Raw genomic sequence first — 16,111 nt, 5'->3', positions numbered from 1 at the left:
TACGAGACCTGCGAAGACATCTTAGAAAAACTCAAAGGAAGCTACAATCGGCAAATCATGGTCCAAGCCAATGGGCCAGTTTTAGGGCTCAAAGAAAAGAATATAAAAACATGATCTGGGAATATAAAAGATCAACAAATGACAGCTTTTGGTTAAAACTAATCTACAGCTCAAAACTACAGAATTCTAATATATTCTGGCAAACAATAAACCAACTAACAAGACCTTGTAACGTCCTGAGTTCTAATGTGCAGGAATCGGAGTGGGCAGCATTTCTGGCAACTAAATTTTCGGACACTCCGGAAAAAACACAAAGTAGGGACCCATGCACTAAAAGTCAAAATAAACTGTGTCATGTAAAAGAAAAAGGGGGTAAATCGTTGTTTAGAGACCATAGTGATTTAATAAGCTCGGCCCCTAAGAATAATCCATATACGGCGGCAGAAATAATTAAAAGAATCAAAAAAGGAAAAACAAGTGGGGCGCCAGGCCCGAATGGCATCCCACAAGCGGCGTATAAATATGCTCCGGAATTCTGGGGACCTTGCCTGGTGGAACTGTTCTCAGACATACAGAACATGAACCAAGTACCAGAGAGTTGGAAAGGATCAATATTTACACCGATTTATAAAGGTGGGGACAGATCCTTAGCAAACAACTATCGTTTGATAGCGTTGCAGGACATCGAGGCAAAATATTTTGCTTCTCTACTCTTGGATGATTTGGTCGCATGGTCTAGTGAGAAAGAACTGATTCCCCTAAATCAAACAGGGTTCAGGAAAGGGATTGGAACAACAGCAAATATCCTATCCATAACTATGATCGCGGAGAAGTGCATGAGTAGAAAACAGGATCTGAACATGTGTTTTATAGATCTTCAGGCGGCCTTCGACAGTGTGGATCGTAATCTGCTGTGGGCGAAATTGAGATCATGGGCAATTCCTGAGTGTATCCTAAAGGGTGTGCTGCTATTTTATTCTGATACTTGGTCGCAAGTAAAAATTGGTGATGGATCACGACTGTCGAGAAAAGTTCCCACAACCATCGGCCTCAAACAGGGGTATGTTCTTGCGCCACACTTATTTAACCTTTTCATCTCAGATCTCTCTGCGAAATTGAACCACTGCAATGCCCACCCACCAAAACTTGGCGATTTACAGCATACAAATCTCACCATGGTTAAATGCAATGACAATATGAGAGGGAAGACTCTGGGGACTCTAGAATTACTGTGTAAAAAATGTACAGAGCAAATGTATTTGTACTCATTGATGGAGTTAAACTGAATGTGTGTGAAAAAGAGGGATAAATACCGTGGAGGGTTATGAACTATGAGTACTTCACTGGAATAGAATAACATCTAGTTGGAAAATCACCCTCTCTCGTTTGCCGGAACTTGTATATAGTTTGTAAATATCTAGATATATAGGTGTAAGTCATATACACTGTAAATTATTTACAACAAGTACTTTACTGTGAGTGTATTATGTATAACTTCTATAGACTTAATGTACTACTAGACACCTACAAAATGGCGAATACCATTATGCCATTACCTGTAAGCAAGGTTGATAGTCTAGACATACAATAGAAATGGAAAAGGGGTATTGTATTGCACAGAGCACTTTAAAATGGTCTAGACTCCAGGGACTCTATGGTTCAGTGGAAGGCTAGCAGTAGCCGAAACGCGTAGGCCGTCCTAATCAATGCACGTTATTTTGCACATGGTGTGTAAATAAATAACTTTTGTTAAATCCTACCTGTTTGCTGTGCCTTGACTTCTATCGCAAAGAACGAAGTGAGAAGATTCTAAGAATATATATATATATATATATATATATATATATATATATATATATATATATATATATGTATATATATATATTCACTGAAAAATGAGTGATGTCACTGACCATGTCATGAGTGATGTAATATGTGATGTCATCAGCAGTGCATTGCAGGCACGCAAGTTATAGTGAGTCCAACTAACTATAACGTGGGAATTTCAATGGTTTTATGTCAGTAAAATTTCCAGCTAACTATAACTGGTGTCAAACATATGGTTTTTTCAGTGAATTTAATAGGTTTTTTAAATGCTAATTCCTAACTATAACTGGTGTCAAACCTATGGTTTTTTCAGTGAATTTAATAGGTTTTTTAAATGCTAATTCCTAACTATAACTGGTGTGAAACCTATGATTTTTTCTGTGAATTTCATAGGTTTTTTAATGCTAATTCTTAACTATATATAGGACCACAAACCTATGTTTTTTTCAGTGAATTTCAAAGGTTTTTTATTAGCAAATTTCTATAGCTATGAAATATAATATTTTTTATTATGAATCCTATATTGTATATTTATGTAATACTATTTTTTTTATGTATATTGTTTATGTTTTTTTTTGTTTTGTTTTTTTTTGCCCTGGAGCGCTCCAGGTGCGCGTACCGGTGAGTGTGCAGGTAAGCGCAGTCTTCCGGCGTGCCCCGGTGCGCGTACCGGTGAGCGTCCCGTTAGCGCTATTGCCGCAAACGAAAACATCATCGTGACATATCGCGTAGCCGCGTCCGCGTGATACGCACGGCGTAAGCACACCCGGAAGCACCCACGCGCATACAAACGCGCTACGTAAGCGCCCCGGGGCACGTAGCGTAAGCGCGTCGGGTCATGTGACCTGAAAATAACACTTTTCATTGGTTCAGAACAGTTTTGGTTTCCAAATGATGAAAGCCCGGGTCATGTGACCTGATAATAACACTTTTCATTGTTTCAGAACAGTTTTGGTTTCCAAATGATGAAACCCGGGTCATGTGACCAGAAAATAACACTTTTTATTGGTTCAGGACAGTTTTGTTTTCCAAATAATGAAAGCCCCCACCTTGATTCCTCATTCTCACTTTGTACTTTGATTGAGGAAGACCTGTTTGTACCCATTTGTACTTAAAAATGGCTACAGTAGCAGCAGCAGCAGGAGCATCTCAGCCACCACCACCTCCACCACCACCACAAGGACCACCACAATACCACAGTGGTGGAGATGAAGAAGAGGAGGAGGAGGAGGAGGAGGAGGAGAGGAGGTTCCTGCGTGAAGATACTACCCCCTATAAGCCAAAGGAGCACATTATCTGGGAGTTTTTTAAAATCCCAAAGGACCTCAAGAAAGTGAATGCGCCAAAGGTTACTTGTCTAATCTGTGGCACTGTACTTTCCAGGGGGAACCCTAACAAAAAGTACTCTTTTGGCAACAACACCATGATTCGCCACATGCAACGCCGGCACCCTAACAACTATGCTGCGGCAGAGGTCAGAGAACTGACCAGAAACCCTCCCCAATCTTCTCCCAGCACCTCCCAAAGTAAACAACCCACTCCATCGGGCCCAGAGACAAGGGAGATGGTCCCAAACATCCAACCCAAGTTTGGAGAATTCAAAATAGTTTGTATATTTTGTGGAAGGACAGTTAGCTATGGTGAGCAAAGCATTAAACTCATCAACCGTGCTGGTGACAACCACAAGTGCCCAAAAAAACCTTAATTTTTTCCAGTTGAGCCAATTTCAATTCCCTGTTTTTTGTTTGTCCCCATAAAAATAACAAAAAATATATAAAATTGTTCATAAAAGCCAAAAAAAGTAAAAAATGTTCCAAAAAACCATTAAAAAAATATAAAACAACAAAAAGAATAAAAAAAACTGTTCTTTTCAGAACTACCTCCAATTTATAAAAAAATGCTATTTTTAAAAAAAAATCTGTCATTCTTTTTTCCCCATGGTACGCTCCCTGGTATGCTCCCCGGTGCGCGTACCGTGCGCTCCCCCCGGGCAAATCGAAAAAAAAATATAATAATTCCCCCGTGGGGCCCTTTTATGGCCCCCACATCAAACCTAGTGGTTCAGGGGGGGTCTACCCTGCCCCCTTTTGGTAATTTCCCCCTTTGTTTTTGCCACCTCTTGTGTCTCGATCCTACCGAGACACAAGATGGCGGCCGCTCCGCACTGTTTGGAATGTTGACAGACACCTGAGAGCCAATCAGCTTTCCGCTCGCGAACTCGAGTAGCGCGCTGGAACGCCCCCCGGTGCGCGTACCGGGGCGCGCTTATAGATATATATTTTTTTTTTACTTAAATTACTCAAAATCCACTGGAGCACATATCTTGAGACATAGCAAAGGCACATCGGGCTACCAGTCCCTACAATTTTGCCAAGTTTGGTGGAAATCGTTTCAGCCGTTCGGGCTAAAAGTGAGTCCAACCGCCCTATGGAAATTAACATGGGAAAACACGTTTTGGGACCCCCCTTTTATCTCGGCCCCCACTTGACGAATCCCCCCCAAACCTTCAGGGAAGGAGCGGAGCGCAGCGAGGCAAATTTGAGGAAAATTACAGGCAGATCCCTCAATCGACGCCAAAGTTATTCCCAATAGAATGTTGCGGATTCCCTATTATTATTATTATTATTAATATAAAGGGTTTTGTAGCGCGCTCTGTTACTAAACTAGTATCCTGGCGCGGAGGGCGAGGTCAGATTCCGAGGAACTCAAGAAAATTGAATATTATGCAGAATTTAGAGGGTGATGTTAAACAGATGGCTTTTCAGCCCTTTTTTGAAGGACGTAATGTTAGGGGCAACTCTAAGATGGAAAGGGAGAGCATTCCAGGCCCTAGAGGCCCTAACCGAGATGGACTGGCCACCTAATCGGGAGAGCCTAAATCTGGGGACAGTCATTTGGCACTGATTGGCCAAAGGGAGACATCTGTTAGGGATGTATAAGGCAAACCTTTTTCTCAGATAGACAGGGCCGGTCAGATGGACCGTGCAGAAGGCCAGAACAAGGGTCTTAAACATGATCTGGTGAGCAACCGGAAGCCAGTGGAGGGTCCTGAGACAGGAGCGAACACTAGCACTGATGGGGAGATTGAACAAAAGCCTGGTGGCCGCATTTTCGATGACCTGGAGACGTTGGATCAGGAAGGCTGGAAGACCACAGAACAGACCGTTGGCATAGTCGAGCCTAAATAGAATTAAGGCGCGTTCTCCTTGGCCTCTCGCGGAAGGAGGGGGAAAAACCTGCGGAGGGCCTTGAGAGTGGCAAAGCAAATCCCCATAAGTTTTTAAATATGGTCTTCAAACTTAAGGTCGTTCCCGAACCAGACTCCAAAGTTTTTTGCTGGGCCACCGATGGATTTTGGGCAGGGCAGGTCGCGAGGCCATAAGAGGTCGCTAAAATTGTCAGGGAAGGAGCCGTAGAGGATCACCTCAGACTTGTCCTCTTTGCACTTGAGCTGAACAAGCGCTAACCAGCGGAAAATGGATGACAGGCAGAGTTGGACCGCCGACGTATCCAAATTGTCCTTTGGCCAGGTGAACAAAAGTTGGGTATCGTCGGCGTACGCCATTATTTTGGCCCCCAGTTGTTCCGCCAGATAAATCAAAGGGGTCAAATAAATATTAAAAAGCAGGGGGCTAAGAGTAGACCTCTGGGGGACTCCTGTAGAAAGTTTCTTGGGGAGGGAGGCCAAAGGAGGCATCCAGACCTGTTGAGTCCTATTGTCCAGGAAGGACGTCAGCCAGTCTAGTGCGGGGCCAGTGATACCGACGGCCGCCAGTCTAGTGAGGAGTAATGAATGGGGTACCGTGTCGAAGGCGGCAGAGAGATCCAAGAAGATCAGAGCTGCTCTGCCACCTCCGTCCATGCACTCTCGGATAGCCTCCGACACTTCGACAAGCGCCGTTTCGGTACTGTAGGCGGCCCGAAATCCTGATTGAGCTGGATGTAATGCTTGGGAATTTTCAATAAAATTGTCCAATTGTTTAAAAGCGATTTTCTCGCAGACCTTAGCTAAGGCAGGCAACAAAGAAATGGGGCGGTAATTAGAGAGTACAGCTATACAAAATAATCCTAACTATAACTACCTACAGGCGACCGCCAGTAGGTAATATATCTATATATATATATATTGTCCACCAAACTGTCCTAATTTCGAAAAGCGCTCTTTGCACAGCCGGTGCGCGTGTCGAGGCAGGACAAGCCTCATGATTATTTCCTTCACCAAGACGCCAAAAATAGCACGCGCACTCTCACAGACCTCAGATTAACGATTGGTTTTGTTTGTAGCAGTGCCATTATCCCCCTTCACCAACGCGTTTCCCCCTGCTGGGCTTGATCACGGTGTAAGATATCTTACACCTTGATCAAGCCCAGCACAGCCCAGCACTGTGAGAGTGCGCGTGTTATTTTTGGCGTCTTGGTGAAGGATATATATATATATATATATATATATATTCACTGAAAAAACCATAGGTTATAGGCCATATATAGTTAGGGATTAGCATTTACAAAACCTTATTTTACTCACACAAAACCATTGAAATTCGCATATATAGTTAGTTGCACTAACTATATATCGCGCACCCGCAATCCACTGCTGATGATGTCACATATTACATCATTCATGACATGGTCAGTGAATTCACTGATGACATCATCCAGTGACTGTATGTTTCTGTAAAGTTAAAATATGTCTTACATATTGAAGAATGAGTGGATGTATAAGTGTCTGGATGAAGGATTTAGTAGGTGCATGACTGACTGTATGAGAGAGTGATTAAATGTGTCTCACTGATTTTGGGACTATGACTGGGGTTGGTCTGGAAATGCTTTTAAAGGACACCTTTCATCAATTGATGACACTTTTTCCCCAAACTGCCTTGGTATATTCCAATATATGCCAAAGACAGAAATGGAACTGGTCCAACCAATTTTGTCCACAATTTGAGAAAGCACGGAAACATGTGAATAAATCTGTTTCTGCTTACATGAGAGACTTTAGAATTTTAGAATGGGTTTAATATACAACAATAACTTGCGTTACAACATGCAAGACATCTACAGAGGAGATGGTGTGCACTTCTCCGATGAGGGGAATAGAATATCCCTCCTGAATTTAAAACTGTGCATTGGAACCTACTTGTAGGTACCTAAATTAGCCACAGAACCCAAAAGCTCTTTTCAGAGCTACCCTACCTCTGATCATTCAAAACGTTTATCTTTTTCTAACTTTTTTCACTATTTTTCACCAAAGTACGCTCCCCGGTACGCTTACCGATGTGCGTACCGGGCGCTCCCCACGCAATTTCTTTTTTTTTTTTTGCCTATATGAGCGTCCTACGCCCCCCTCAGAAAACCTAGAGGGTCAGAAAGTGTCTACCGTGCCCCCTTCTACCCATTCCGAACATTGTTTCCCCTCCATCTTGTGTCTCAATTCTACCGATACACAAAATGGAGGACTCCCGTAACGCTGCCGGTACGCGTACCGGGGCGCGCACCGGTGAGCGCTCGCTAAAAAAAGGTGGGAAATAATTTACAGAAAAACCACTGGAGACACGTTCATCAAATATAGAATAGGCCCTACTACATAGCAGTCCCTACCATTTACCCAAATTTGATGGAATTCCATTGAGAAAATTATGCTGTAGGCCTGACTAAATATCCTGAGGTAAATTACATGACAAAAACACATATGAAGTGTTAGAATTGACAACCAATTAAAATGTTACTTTCATTTTCTACTATTATTTCAAGACATTTGATTGGTTATGTACCTGAATATATATAAAGAAAGATAGAGAAACACAGCCATTTTGACTACTACTTCCTGAAGTACATTTCAAGAGCATTTTCACTGTCAACTTTCACTTCTTTTTCAAAGGTAAGATATAATTTAAAAAATTTGAAAGGAGAACTATGTTATGCACTTTAAATTAATTTAGGAAAATGTTTTCAGATAGTAACATACTGTCCCTCTATAAGAGTTAGTCATTGAGAAAGACTTAATTATTTAAATTATTGATTGAGTTAGGCTTCTGTGGTATCATTATGAATTTACTTAGGCTTCATCACAGGCACTTTTTAATAGTTCTACTTCCTGCCTGAAACCAGGCACTGCCCAAAGATTACTTCACTGTTAAAAACTCACAAGTACCTGTCTGAACTTAAACCCAACAGTGCCCTATCTCCACTGATATATTTATTTTTTATGCAATTTACAGCAAGAAAATGGAAGCACAGCAAAAAGAAAATACAATTTCATTTCAAATTAAGATTGAAAACAATCCTAACGAAGAAAAAGAAGAAGTAGACTTTATGGATGAAACAGTAGACCAAGAAATAATAAAATGTGCTGAAGAATGTGATTCTTGGAATGAAAAGGAGGACATACCTGATGATTTAATGTTACAAATTCTCTTAGATTTTGAAAAATCAGAACAATAAATTTAAATTTTAAAAGTTAAAATTGTTTGAGACATTATTCTTTTTAATATGAAAATTATGAAATAGTATCCAAAAAGATAAAATATAAAGTGAGACTTAAAATATACTGTGCAACTTTTTTGTGTTACATAGTAAGTTTGCTCATAGTTACTTCCTTTCTCCCACTATATTATCTCCAATGTGTATTGAACATCTCTTTATCATCTCCTGCCTCCATGTTCTTTCTGCTTTCCTCACAGACTATGCTATGAATTCCATATACCACAATAACTTCTGAAACAACATGCAAGATATCTACAAAGGAGACAGTGTATATTTATTTTTAGACTCTGCATTGGTACCTACATGTTGGTACGTAAATAAAAAAAAATAAAAAAAATAAAAAATACAACAAAAAGAACAATCAATAAACATACAATATTTGAACATTCTTTCATTCTTTTTCCCCTATATTACACTCCCCGGACCGCTTCCCGGTGCGCGTACCGGGCGCTCCCCCCACAAAAAAACGATAATAAAATTATTATTTTTTGCCCCGCGGGGCCCTTTTAAAGCCCCCTCATCAAACCTAGGGGGTCAGGGAGGATGTACTCTGCCCCCTTATGCTCATTTCCCCCTTTGTTTTTGCCATCTCTTGTGTCTCGATCCTACCGAGACACAAGATGGCGGCCGCTCCGGACTGTTTAGAATGTTCACAGTCACCGGGGAGCCAATCCGCTTCTCCTCGCGAAGTTCCGTTACGCGTCAGGTACGCGAACCGGGGCGCTAACCGGGACGCTGTCACAGATATATATATTTTTTTGAACGTTAATTTCTCAAAATCCACTGGAGCACATATCTTGAGACCTAGCAAAGGCACATCGGGCTACCAGTCCCTACAATTTTGTCAAGTTTCATAGAAATCCATTCAGCCGTTCGAGCTAAAAGTGAGTCCAACCGCCCTATGGAAAACTCAATGTTAAAAACACGTTTTGGGACCCCCCTTTTTTCTCGGCCCCCACTTCACGAAACCCCCCCAAATTTTCATGGGCTGCTCAGAAACAAAATGTGCCATTTTCCTGAAAATTTCAGCCAATTCCGTCCACAAACGCCAAAGTTATTCGACATAGAATTTTCAGAAATCCCATAGGAAAAAAATCCTAACTACATATACCTACTGGCGACCGCCAGTAGGTTATATATATATATATATATATATATATATATATATATATATATATATATATATATATATATATATATATATATATATATATATATATATATATATATATATATATATATATATATATATATCCCATCGCAAAAGTTTGTCTGGTATGAGTGAGCCCACACGAGTGAAGAGGAGTAACCTTGTTTATTCACCAAAGGACCAGCATTCAGTACACAGCCCACCTGCTTCGCAAAAAATTCAAGTCCTGTGAAGCCCAGCCCGACGCGTTTCATGCTTAATAGCATTTCTTCAGGAGCTGCAGGCATGGAAATGGAGCAAGGTGTGGCAAAGGGTGAACCACCTTAAATTCAAAAGTCCCGCCCGATAGGGCGTGGCCACACTGTGGCCTTCTGGATCTTGTGGTTTGTTGTATTCACATCAAGGTTTGCCACTGCCACGCTATATGTGTCCAAATTGATCCCAAGTGGGTAGCAGAAGCATTGGTGCGTTGCTTGCCAAAGGCTTCGGTAGGTATCACTCGCCCCTAGGCTGAGGCGTCTTATGGCGTCCCAGCGGGGCTGCAACACCGTGCAGCGAGGCTCAACTCGTAGTCTGAGCCGCGAGTTGAGCCTCGCTGCACGGTGTTGCAGCCCCGCTGGGACGCCATAAGACGCCTCAGCCTAGGGGCAGCGAGGCTCAACTCGCTGTCTGAGCCGCGAGTTGAGCCTCGCTGCACGGTGTTGCAGCCCCGCTGGGACGCCATAAGACGCCCCAGCCTAGGGGCAGCGAGGCTCAACTCGCTCACTCTACGCTTCCCAGCCGAGTGGTCGCTCCCTTTGGCTCCGGTATCGTTTCCTAACGCTTTGTGCTGATATCTGTGCTCATTCAATTGCCTGCTGTGCGCTGTGTATGCCGCTTTGCATATTGTTTCAATATTGTGTCATTTCACATTGCCAGCGCGACTTTGCTGCTCATTCCGACTTTTCCCCCAAGCGCCCTCCATTTTGTTGTTGTTGTCCTGTTACCTAGCCCGACCCGCCTCCCAGCTGAGACGCCCTCGCCCCTCCCCCTCCACCATCCATATATGACAGGAGTTCCCGCGTGCAGCGTCCACGCGCAGCGTCCGCGCCCAACCCGCACTGAAGGTGCGCCAAAGGTAAGCCCGTCTACGCCCGTTCGCGCCTGGACCGCGCCCAGCGCCAGACCCCCTGCCCCTCGCGCCGCCCAGCCCTCCCGCATCACCTACGATACCGCCTCCCTCCTAGCCCTTAACCCCGGCCGCGCCCCCAACTGCGTCCAAGCCGCCCCTGGACATACCCATGGACCTTTCTCCTGCGTCACCTGCAAATTCAGCGGCACTGTCAACATCTCCGCTATGCCCACAGCACAGATTCCCGACCCCAATCACCTTCAATGCATCCTTCTCAACACCCGATCCGTCCACAGACATGCCATTGACCTTTGGAATCTACTAGACACCATTTCTCCGGACATCGCCTTCCTGACAGAAACATGGATGAATGCTTCCTCCGCACCCGACATCACCATTGCCATCCCTGAAGACTATAAGATCACTCGCAAAGACCGTACCAGCCACACAGGAGGAGGAATCGCGATCGTCCATAAGAAATCAATCCGCATCTCTACCAGCTCTGACGCCAACCTCGCCAACTCCGAACACCTCCACTTCCAGATCCACATCGACCCCAAGACCACACTTAGAGGCACCCTCCTCTACAGACCACCAGGACCCCGCGCAAAATTCAGTGAAGACATCACAGACTTCATCACCCCACACGCGCTCCCCTCCAAAGACTACATCCTTTTGGGAGACCTCAACTTTCACCTTGAAAAGAGCCACGACCGCAACACCTCCACCCTCTTGGACAACCTCACCAACCTCGGACTTAAACAACTAGTCACTTCCCCCACCCACATCGCAGGTCACACTCTCGACCCCATCTTCACCTCCAGCAATCATGTCTCCTTCAGCCACACTACGGAGCTCCTCTGGACTGACCACAGCTGCGTTCATTTCACCTACAACAAACCAAAACCCAACATCCACCTCCAACCTACCCTGCAAAGAAACTGGAACAAAATCACCACAGACCAAATCTCCGCATCGCTCCTTCAAAACACCCCAGCCCTCTCTTCTAACGCTAACGAAGCCGCCGCCAACCTCACCCTATGGTTATCCAACACCGCCGACACCTTAGCTCCACTGAAAAAACGACAAAGTAAACCTGGCAGCAAGAAAGCCTCATGGTTCAACGATGATCTCAAGAAGTCCAAGAAACTCTGCCGTTCCCTTGAAAAGGCCTGGAAAAAAGACCCAACCACCAGCACTAAGGACGCCTTCAAAAGCACCACCCGCACTCATCACCAACTGATCCGAAAAGCCAAGAAAACAGCATTCAAGGATCGACTTGACAACAACGCCCACAACAGCAAGGAACTTTTCAACATCGTCAAGGAATTTTCCAATCCCTCGGCCAATTCCAACGACATCACCCCCTCTCAAACCCTCTGCGACTCCCTAGCCTCTTTTTTCCACAACAAGATTGCAGACATCCACAACAGCTTTGACAACCAACCCGGAAACCAACCCACCCCACCATCTGCTGACCATCTTCCCCCCGTGAACACCCTTAACGCCTGGAACCCAATCCCCACTGAGGACACCATCCGCCTGATGAATTCCATCCACTCAGGATCCCCCACAGACCCATGCCCTCACCACATCTTCAACAAAGCAGACTCCGTCATAGCACCGCACCTCCGAGACGTCATCAACTGCTCCTTCAACTCCGCTACCTTCCCAGAAGACTGGAAACACGCTGAACTCACCGCCCTTCTGAAGAAACCAACAGCGGACCCCACCAAACTTAAAAATTACCGCCCCATTTCGCTCCTTCCATTCCCGGCCATCGAGAAAGCCGTCAACAACCAGCTCGCCGCCTTCCTCGAAGCCAACAAATCCCTCGACCCCTCACAATCTGGCTTCCGAGCAAAACACAGCACTGAGACCGCCCTCATCGCAGCAACAGACGACATTCGAACCCTACTGGACAACGGAGACACAGTCGCCCTCATCCTCCTCGACCTCTCTGCAGCATTTGATACAGTCTGCCACAACACCCTTCTACAACGCCTCAATAACATCGGAATCCATGGAAAAGCACTTGAATGGATCACCTCGTTCCTCACCGGAAGAACTCAGAGAGTCCGCCTTCCTCCATTCAAGTCCGAAGCCTCTGAAGTCATCTGCGGCGTACCTCAAGGATCCTCACTCAGTCCCACCCTCTTCAACGTATACATGAGCCCCCTCGCGGCCATCGCACGCCAACACAACCTCAACATCATCTCTTACGCGGACGACACTCAATTGATCCTTTCTCTCACCAATGACCCCAGCACCGCCAAAACTAACCTACACGAAGGAATGAAAGAAGTCGCCGAATGGATGAAACAAAGCCGTCTGAAACTGAACTCAGACAAAACAGAAGTCCTCATCTTAGGCACATCCCCCTCTGCTTGGGACGACTCCTGGTGGCCGGAAGCCCTCGGAAAAGCACCCATCCCAACAGACCACGCACGGAACCTAGGCGTCATCCTGGATTCTTCACTCTCAATGAACAGACAAGTCAGCGCCGTATCCTCTTCCTGCTTCAACATTCTCCGCATGCTCAGAAAAACATTTCGCTGGATCCCCTCCGAAACAAGGAAAACAGTCACCCATGCTCTGGTCACGAGCCGACTGGACTACGGAAACACCCTCTACGCAGGTACCACCGCTAAACTCCAGAAGAAACTCCAACGAATCCAAAACGCCTCAGCCAGACTCATATTAGACATCCCACGCAACGAACACATCTCTGGTCACCTTAAAGACCTCCACTGGCTACCCGTCAATAAGAGGATCACTTTCTGACTGCTTACCCACGCACACAAATCACTCTACAACATCGGACCAGATTGCCTCAACTCACGACTGTCCTTTTACACCCCCTCCCGCCAACTACGTTCTTCCAGCCAAGCCCTCGCCACTATACCTCGCATCAACAAGACCACCATGGGAGGCAGATCCTTTTCATACCTGGCTGCTAAAACATGGAACTCACTCCCCGCTTACCTTCGCCTCACCCAGAACCACCTTGCGTTCAGAAAGCAGCTTAAAACGTGGATATTTGACAAATAATCCTCCTCCCCTTCCTAAGCGCCTTGAAACCCTCTGGGTATGTAGTGCGCTATACAAATTTTTTTGACTTGACTGGCTGTCTGAGCCGCGAGTTGAGCCTCGCTGCACGGTGTTGCAGCCCCGCTGGGACGCCATAAGACGCCTCAGCCTAGGGGCGAGTGATACCTACCGAAGCCTTTGGCAAGCAACGCACCAATGCTTCTGCTACCCACTTGGGATCAATTTGGACACATATAGCGTGGCAGTGGCAAACCTTGATGTGAATACAACAAACCACAAGATCCAGAAGGCCACAGTGTGGCCACGCCCTATTGGGCGGGACTTTTGAATTTAAGGTGGTTCACCCTTTAGCACACCTTGCTCCATTTCCATGCCTGCAGCTCCTGAAGAAATGCTATTAAGCATGAAACGCGTCGGGCTGGGCTTGACAGGACTTGATTTTATTGCGAAGCTTGTGGGCTGTGTACTGAATGCTGGTCCTTTGGTGAATAAACAAGGTTACTCCTCTTCACTCGTGTGGGCTCACTCATACCAGACAAACTTTTGCGATGGGATATATATATATTTATATATACATACATACATACATACATATATATATATATATATATATATATATATATATATTCCAACAGCATTTTCCCCGTTCCGGAGCCCCAGACCCTACGGGGCGGCCTCATACAATGGGCACGGAGACAGCCCATCAAACAACATTGTTAGGCAAACAAAAAAGAGGCCCATTACTGCTTGAAGAGGGTTAATTCTCAAAATTTCTGCAACGCCTGCTTCCATATCTAATGTTTCGGCATGTTCGCCTTGCTCACAGAAGGAAGTGCAGAAGCTCAGGTGTGCTCCGGCGCGCTTTAAAAATAAATAAATCACGTGACTGGATTTGCCATACTTCAAGTCCCACAGTGCTTTGCTCATAGTCTTAGAAACTTGATTTGGAAGTCCATGAGTATAATTACTTTGTTGTCGATTTTCAGTTAGGCATCAGCACCGTTATACATTTGGAAATACCTTCCGGTATTTGAACTGTATTGTATGTAATGTATTGAATGTAATATATTTTGTGGGACTACATTAACCTTCTGGTGTTAATAAAATCTCTGGTAGAATAAAGAAAAATAATAGAATAAAAAAATAAAAATGAGTGGCATTTGTGTCCCTTCCGCTCTCATGTCAGAGGCCCAAATATCGGAAGGTGTCAACCCTATCGAGGCACACCCCTCCATGCACCATTGTTTTTTAGCTTTATATGCTTCTCGCCAAACACACCCCCACTTTAGACTTGAACCGGGAAGTGTCATGTGAGGTAGTGAACCTGTTCCAGTCTAATTTAAACCACACCCAGATATCGCTCCATGGAGATGGCAGAGTTTTCATCGAGGTTCTTGGAGTCCCCTGTCTAGCTCCCGGTATCAATGGCACTGGACACTGCCCTATCTAACAGCAAGCAGACAGATCACTTTAAGACAGTTCAGCGAGCATCATCAGGGTTTTCCATTCTCCCCACTCCATGGAGGTGACCGGCTGGCTTCCATTCTCCTCACTCCATGGAGGTGACCGGCTGGCTTTCATTCTCCTCACTCCATGGAGGTGACCGGCTGGCTTCCATTCTCCTCACTCCATGGAGGTGACCGGCTGACTTCCATTCTCCTCACTCCATGGAGGTGACCGGCTGGCTTTCATTCTCCTCACTCCATGGAGGTGACCGGCTGGCTTCCATTCTGCTCACTCCATGGAGGTGACCGGCTGGGTTCCATTCTCCTCACTCCATGGAGGTGACCGGCTGGCTTCAATTCTCCTCACTCCATGGAGGTGACCGGCTGGCTTCCATTCTCCTCACTCCATGGAGGTGACCGGCTGGCTTTCATTCTCCTCACTCCATGGAGGTGACCGGCTGACTTCCATTCTGCTCACTCCATGGAGGTGACCAGCTGGCTTCCATTCTCCTCACTCCATGGAGGTGACCGTCTGGCTTCCATTCTCCTCACTCCATGGAGGTGACCAGCTGGCTTCCATTCTCCTCACTCCATGGAGGTGACCAGCTGGCTTTCATTCTCCTCACTCCATGGAGGTGACCGGCTGGCTTCAATTCTCCTCACTCCATGGAGGTGACCGGCTGGCTTCCATTCTCCTCACTCCATGGAGGTGACCGGCTGACTTCCATTCTCCTCACTCCATGGCGGTGACCGGCTGGCTTCCATTCTGCTCACTCCATGGAGGTGACCAGCTGGCTTCCATTCTCCTCACTCCATGGAGGTGACCGGCTGGCTTCCATTCTCCTCACTCCATGGAGGTGACCGGCTGGCTTCCATTCTCCTCACTCCATGGAGGTGACCGGCTGGCTTTCATTCTCCTCATTCCTGCTTCTTTTATCAGAATGTTTGCACAGTTCTAGCCTTTGCTTCTCGCAATGCGATAAGTTGATGGTTCGCTGGTGGGGCCAGATTTCGATTTTCCAGTATAAGGTGTGGGGGGGGGGG

This window comes from Lissotriton vulgaris, unplaced genomic scaffold, assembly GCF_964263255.1.
Source record: "Lissotriton vulgaris unplaced genomic scaffold, aLisVul1.2 SCAFFOLD_519, whole genome shotgun sequence".
Lineage (NCBI taxonomy): Eukaryota > Metazoa > Chordata > Amphibia > Caudata > Salamandridae > Lissotriton > Lissotriton vulgaris.
The sequence above is the reverse complement of the archived record's forward strand: the minus strand, read 5'-3'. Positions refer to the sequence as shown.